Here is a 7,425-nt window from a genome sequence, read left to right as displayed (position 1 = left end):
AAAAATGGGTCTTCAAAAATACATTAACATCATATTAATCCATTCACAGCTGCTGAAGCCACACAAATGAGTGCCACAGAATCCCATCCAGTCAACTATGATACAGAAAACAGATTTGATATTGTGTTGAAAAATAATGATACATTATCACAGCTAGACTGGTTTCTTGCTCTTCCCTCTATCATGTTCATGTTCTATCCTGTTCTTCTTCTTCTAAACAGTTTGCCCACTTGTACCCTACAGTGTATAACTGATAAACAGATGATGTGGTCACTGATGTGGTGTAGCCTTTTCTCAACCAGAGGAAGAAGTTGTAACATCCCATTGTCAGGCATTCTCCAGTCCTGGTCTAAAAGTAAAAGAAAAAACACAATTCAAATTAAGTTTAATGTAGTCAGGTTAGCATATGTTCTGCATGATTTAAGCAGTGGTTGGCTACTCTGGGCCTCAGCATCCATTGTCCTGCAGATTTAGCTCCAACCTCAAACCCACCTGCCTATAATTATCTATAAGTAAACCTGAAGACTTTAGTTACAAATTCCAGGCATGCTCGATTAGTCTTGGAGGTAAACTCTCCATTTCAAAAGGCCCAGATTTGCCCATTCCTAATTTAAATTTACAAAGCCGCAGTCAGTACATTATATAATATACACATTGAAGCATTATGTATATAATATTGCAGCACATTATATTAGCCAAGTACTGACAAAAAATATTTTACCCATATCAACAGCAACCTTTTAAACAGCAGATCTTTAAAAATATATTTTAGAAAGGCATGGTCTCTTCTTAGCCTTTGCCAGTGATGCTAGATTTCTTTTAAGACAACATACTCTTCTGTCACTTGTTTCAAGAGCATCACTTGTGATAGCCTGCACAATGTAAAATTGTTAAAATACGGCAATACAATAGGTACAGAGGCACAAGACTTACCATGCTTATGAAGCACCCATGGCCATGCATAGTTCTCAGAGACTGGAGTTTTTGCCTCTTGTATTCCTCCTTGGCTGCACATTAGTCTTTTCCTGTAGAATCTTCTGAAGTGTGTGCCTTCTCTTGCTATCCATCTTAAAACACAAATGCAATGTGTTTTAGTCTGGGGAGTATAAAGCCTTGTTTCAAGCCAAAAAACTAACCAGATATTTCACATAATTCAAAGAACATTTACTATTTGATTCCTAATATATGCCACAACTCATTATCTTCCAAAGCTACACAGAACCACCCATGGTCTACAAAACAATAGAGAAATACCTGGAGTTTATACCAACTAAATGCTTTTTTTAACCCTTCAATACATGTCTGCTTTTATCTAAGACAAACAGACGGTGCCATTTTTAAGAATTGAAGGCCAAAAGTGTTCCAGCCTTTAGGCTAAAAGGCAATCATTTTAATAATAATTGTATCAAAAAGGGATCACAGCTGTCCTTTGAGAGATCAACATCAAATTCTGTACTACATATTAAAGCAAGACAATACATCAATACAAGACATACCAATGGACTTGCGCACTTTTCTGTCGTCTTTGGGCACAAGATGGCCATGTTCCTTCCTCACCCTAAACAAAGGACTTATTCGATTAGCTTGCTTCGATATAAGGGTCTGGTCTTTCTTCTCTGCTGTAAAACAAGAAAGTCTCACTTACTTTATGTGCAATTACTATTGTTTTTGAAAATATACATTAAGACAGTTACAATAAAATGAATTTACATACAATTCAGGGGAGCATTTCATGAGTAAATACTGATATACTAAAAATATTATTTACCTGATTACGGCAAGATTCACTACAACTAACTAGTAGCTCTTGTGAGGGTTGGCTCATAAAAGTAATCTGCAAGTAATCCTGCAAAACAGAAAGAAAGGAAATTTCATTACATTGCATGCAAGTTGTGATTTCATACATAACTGTTTCTTTCTTTAAAAAGTGTTGCATAATTAAATGTTAAATACATTTATGAAACAAGTTCACTGATAGGTGTGCATTTCCATTATTAAAAGTATATTTTTAGTAGCACATATGAATTTGTTTAAAAATGTTGATTATTTACTTGATCTTTTGATCACGTAAATTATTTACATGCAAACAGGACGTTATCAGCAGTGCAACTGATGACAAAATAATTGAATATCTGATGTTATGTGAGCATTTCCGCTCTTGCAAACAGAGGTAGGTCATGAGGTGTGAAGAGACCTCCCCAATGGCCCAATTTGTAATCATTTTAAAGAATACATTGGACCTAATATAAACTTTTCTTTCTGGGACTGCTTTCCAAGAAGGGGCGCAACTGATTTACAAAAATCATGATAAATATGTACAGGAATTGAGGCTGTAGCCAATGGCAGGAGTCGGAGTAAAAGCTGCAGGATTATGTATGAGTATTTGTACAAATATGTACGAGTATCATATGAATGACAACTTGTTAAATCTTGTGAATTATTAAGACTTTGAGAACATGTTCTCACTGATTGAGCCATGGGGTTTGTAAGAATATGTTTAAGAAACAACAAATGCTTGATAAAGAGTTCAAACCAACACATACTTACCATTGCAAATATTTGCTGTTGCTGCTTTCGGTCTTCTCCATTACTTTTCCATGAACAAGAATGGGCTGACTGAGTCCGAAAGGCCCTTTTGGTCGTTTCAGGTTAAAAAAAAAAAAAGAGAAAAAGTCATAATATATCACAGATACATTATATACAGGACAAAGTACTATTTACATCACAATATTTGGATTTTACATTAAAAGGCATTAAAAAGCATGGTAAGTGTTGTGGATACTGTCTATTTACAACAATCATCACATTACAACTAAGGTTGTTTTTATTGTGCTTCTACTACAAATGCCACGTTGAAACTACACTAGTTGTTATTATTAAATATGAATAACTGTTTAAAAGGTCTATAGCACGTCACGTGACAGTGTTTAATCGCCCTATTAGCAAGGTGTGTTGATTTAGAAAGCAAAGAAAAGCTAAGCCTGAGTGGAAATGAAAGATATAATGCAGTGACTGAACATAATCTGATCAATAACGACAGAAAATACTTTATATCAAATATTCATGGCTACTCACCAACATGTGGCCCACGTGCACTGATGCCAAACATCGCGATGTATTCTGAATGAGACTTCTTCAGCGAGATTTCATACCGATAGAATACCGGCAAAGGTTTCCCATTGAAAGCAATGGAGTTCCCAGTTCGTCTATAGACTGACGCCGAGGGGTATGGCCGTACCTGTGGCGTCTTCAATATGACGCCGCGGGGCGGAGGGAAACGCAGATCGCTTTTGGGTCTTTTCTTCACACAAATCAATCGTTTGGCCTCGGAACAGTTGGAATACTTGACATTTTTCAATAAAGTGTGCATGTTGTCTGTTATATTCTGTGTTTTATATCATATAACGCAAATGGGTAGGTTAAGGGGCGGGGTTGGGCTACTTTCAAACGTGTCTGAATAGCGTAAATACAAATCAATAAATGTAAATAAAATAATGCTGGCTGATTAAATTGAGAATCATACTCCAACATGTCATAATGGAAAAATTATAACCCAATAAATAGTTACATCATGATAGCATTCACATGCCCAACACGTCTATGTATGACGCCAAAGGTGTCTCATTGGAATCACTGCAGTACCCTTAACGTCGAAAAATGCCTTTCAAGGGGTACCCTGTACGTAAAAAAGTGACGACGAGGGGTCCTGACCAAGCGTCAATATGTGACGAGTGGGAGTGAGACTGTGTTGCACAGGGAGTCTAGGTCTTTGGTGTTAATGCATTTACAATCAGACAAACCTCCAGCAATTAGTTAAAGACTGGGTTAAATAGTTGAAATAAGCGTTTGTTATTCCATTAACAAAGAAGTAAACCATGTCTGGCTCAGTTTCAAAAAGGATAAAATAGCATTCCTATGCAGCAGTATGGTACAAATAATCAAATGAAATGATGACAAATGACATAAATTATAGGAAATTGGAAGGTAATTGCTATAAACTTCATTATAAACTGAAATAAATAACAATAAATAAGTAGGCTACAGACAGACGGACAGGCAGACAGACAGACAGACCTCTGACAATTGTGACCGTTAACAAATGTACATATGCAGAAATATATATGCAGGAGTATAACTCTCAAAATATATCAGTAGTAGAACCTTTAAAGAATATATGTACAAAATGGAAGCGGGGTGCTTCCACTAATCTATATAGAGAACTGGATTGCTCAACGTCATAAAAAGTGAAGCCACCGCACCGCCATATTGCTATTCCCTAAGCTCACGTGTTCTATTGAATTAATTTGTACGTGCGTCAGGCTTCTCGAAAAGAAAGACTTCAGCACAGGATACACCTGTGCAACCTCACTCCTCGTTTCTCGCCTCCTCATTGTGCAATTTGAGAATTGAGATGTCCTTCAAGATGGCTAACTTTGAACGGTTTCTGGGTCACAGGCTGGAGGACAGAGGAGCGAAGAAACAAGGAAGCATCAATTTGAGTATTGAGAAGCACCCATGTTCTTCTAGATGTGCAAGCAGGAAGTAAACTGATCTTGTCATGTGACCTTTCACACTAGTCACATGACATTGATAACTTTTAATCAAGACAATCTATTTATTTATTTATTTATTTTTTTTTTCATTTATAAGTTGCATTTATTGCCCAAAGCCAACAACAACACTTTTAGAGCTTCCAGAAATAAGAAAAAAGACACGGTCACAATTGTAACCGGTGGGATTAAACAACAGTTAATACATACTGTAACAAATGTAGGCCTATTGATCATTGTCAGTTGGCCAGTTGTATCCTTCATATCTCCAAAGAGTCTTTAGTTTTATCATATTTATAAAAGTCAGATACACTGTACTGATTCTTTCCAAAAACAGCCGAGCTCCTGGATGCGTGCAGTGGGCGGAGCTAAAGAGTCATGAGCACACACACACATATGACACACACACACACACACAAACACACACACAACACGTCATGGAATTATCCCTGGATAACTTTTGATTCACTATGCGTTCGTGTTGTTGACATGATATGCACCTAAAATTGCCAACATCAATTCAACATAATCAGACATTTGATGTAGTTTCACTCACAGCCTGTGGTTTCGACTTGTGACCGGGAACAAACAAACACACTTGCAGAACTCCTTTGTTGCTCCAGGAAATTAAACTGCATCCACTGTTTCCTTAACGCTGGGTTATTTGGGAAGCTGAACAAGATTGTCTTTCCCTCACAAACAAAAACACATTTCTTTAGTGCCATTGTTGATTTTGTGATCTAAAAACAAAATGTGATCAAACAGTCCTTCAATCTTACTGAACTGAAATGGTCTTTTTTGGACATGTACAACTTGACATGTACATATAATATAATAAATATCTCAGAATCCTAATCAATATGTGTCTCAATCATATTTTTAGTGTCCAGTATTATTTGCGGTGCCATACTTGTGTGAAGCAATTGCTGTTACATCTAGGCTGAAAGTGACAGACTAAACTTTAACACATTATATTACTCCCTCATTGACATTTCAAATGAATAAATGCTAAGGTAATGACGTAAAAGAATGGCTCAATCGGTTTGAAAGTGCCAATTTGCAGAAATCATTCACACCGGCTCATATAGTGTGGAAGCATAAGCGCATAGTTATTAGACTTCCTCTTCTCTTGGAGTTTGTAATGTTTTTTTATTTTATTTTGAGGTGTGCAGAATAGCTCTTGAAATGAATTTCTGCTGGATTTATGCAGCAGTCTTATCATTGGCTGGTAATGTTTATATCTCACTAGGGTTCTCTTGTTGGCAATATTAATTCTTCAGAGAGGTTCTCATCCTGGTAATAGTAATTTTTCAGCAGGTTTCATTGCGGTCCTGTTGCTCCGGCAAGGTAAATAAGAGAATGACTGCTTTGAGCTGTCTGCAGTTGATTGCTTTGTCATCTCCCCACCTGTTAAAGTGACTGGACTGAATAATGAGGCCAGCAAGGAGATATTGATTCCACAATTTTAAGTTAATATCAACAACCAGGGATAGGAGGGAACCAGACTTCTGACATGCTTGTTATGTCATCAAAGTAAATGAAGGCCAGTGTGTGATGTCATAAGATTGACAGCTGATGGGTGGAGTCACGGCAGCATTGTTGGCGTTAATAGATTAATTGACGGCTTGTGAAATGGATGATGTGGCCAGGGCTGTTTGCGATTTAACGTCTCAGATCACCGCCCTCAGGTTTATCAGCAGGCGAGAAAAACGAGAATGTGTTTCTCATTGAAAAAGGAGATTGGAATAACACGCGAGCATATTTTTCAAAGATTGAGAAATTTGTCATATAGCTACAGGGACATCTCTCGCACCCCAAACTCACAAACCTGGCCAGCAATGACATTCTCACACTTACAAATGCACGCACACACTCCGTGGCATACCATAGGTTGACAGATGTGTCCAATCTCCATCCTTCCTCACAAAAAAGCATCATGCCTTTATCATTCTTTCTCCCGAAGATTTATTTCTTCCATCTCATTTCATCCCTCTTTCATATCCCTCCATCAAACACACAGCAGAGTCGGACAAAAATGCATGGGCTTTTACATGCTAATGAGTTGTTACACAAACATCTCCAATCTCTCAGCACAATATGTTATATAAAACTGATGCATTCTCATGATACATGCTGCTCGCGTGTATGTGATGTAATCGTAAGATAATATGGATTTATCTTTAATGAAGTGCAGTTCCTTATGCATAAGTTTTCATCATCAGAAACTAAGCTGACGTGAGATGTTGTTCATCATGCTAATGTTAACCCTAATGGCTAAGGTCTTTTTTAGGCAGCGCTTGTGCAGACGCCTCATGCACTGTCTCAGAAAAATGACGGATGTTTCTATAATGATCTATCCATCCTGCCTCTGACGGCATTAGCATTTAGCCCTTAATAGCGCAGCTAGCCTGACACTATGAAGATTCATCATCTAATATTGTGTGTGTGTGTGTGTGTGTGTGTGTGTGTGTGTGTGTGTGTGTGTGTGTGTGTGTGTGTGTGTGTGTGTGTGTGTGTGTGTGTGTGTGTGTGTGTGTGTGTGTGTGTGTGTGTGTGTGTTTGTAAAGTTGCAAACTTGTCTTTAGGGAAATGCTTGTATATAGGGGATTTGAGGCATTTGTCTGCATTCACAAGCTACTTGGAAGGCAACTCTAGATTGCCAAGCTAAAAGCTAAGAGCCACTATATAAACAAATGTTTGTCCCATATGCAGTAGGTCTTCAGAATAAGGGGTAGAAACTAAGTGATGTGGGAATGAATATGAATTTTAGACTACGATGATGTGGGGGTTGTGTATTGTAATTGTTGTATGTATTGTGTATGTTGAGTATTTTTAATGTTGATTGTATGGCGAGGCCAAAGACCAAATTTCAGCC

General features: G+C 37.6%; 1 long non-coding RNA gene across 1 annotated transcript; it reads right to left on the bottom strand.

Annotated features, from left to right (window-relative positions):
- Window positions 1–267: 267 nt before the first annotated feature.
- On the bottom strand, window positions 268–2,639 carry LOC307124467. The gene is made up of 5 exons (XR_013816268.1): window positions 2,548–2,639; window positions 1,769–1,846; window positions 1,497–1,619; window positions 934–1,067; window positions 268–349 (listed from the first exon to the last, which is right to left on the bottom strand). It is a non-coding gene; the product is annotated as an uncharacterized lncRNA (long non-coding RNA).
- Between the last annotated feature and the right edge of the window lie 4,786 nt (window positions 2,640–7,425).

This window comes from Gobio gobio, assembly GCF_949357685.1.
Source record: "Gobio gobio genome assembly, chromosome: 3".
Taxonomy (NCBI): Eukaryota; Metazoa; Chordata; class Actinopteri; order Cypriniformes; family Gobionidae; genus Gobio; species Gobio gobio.
Note: the sequence above shows the minus strand (reverse complement) of the source record. Positions and strands in the feature narration are given on the sequence as shown.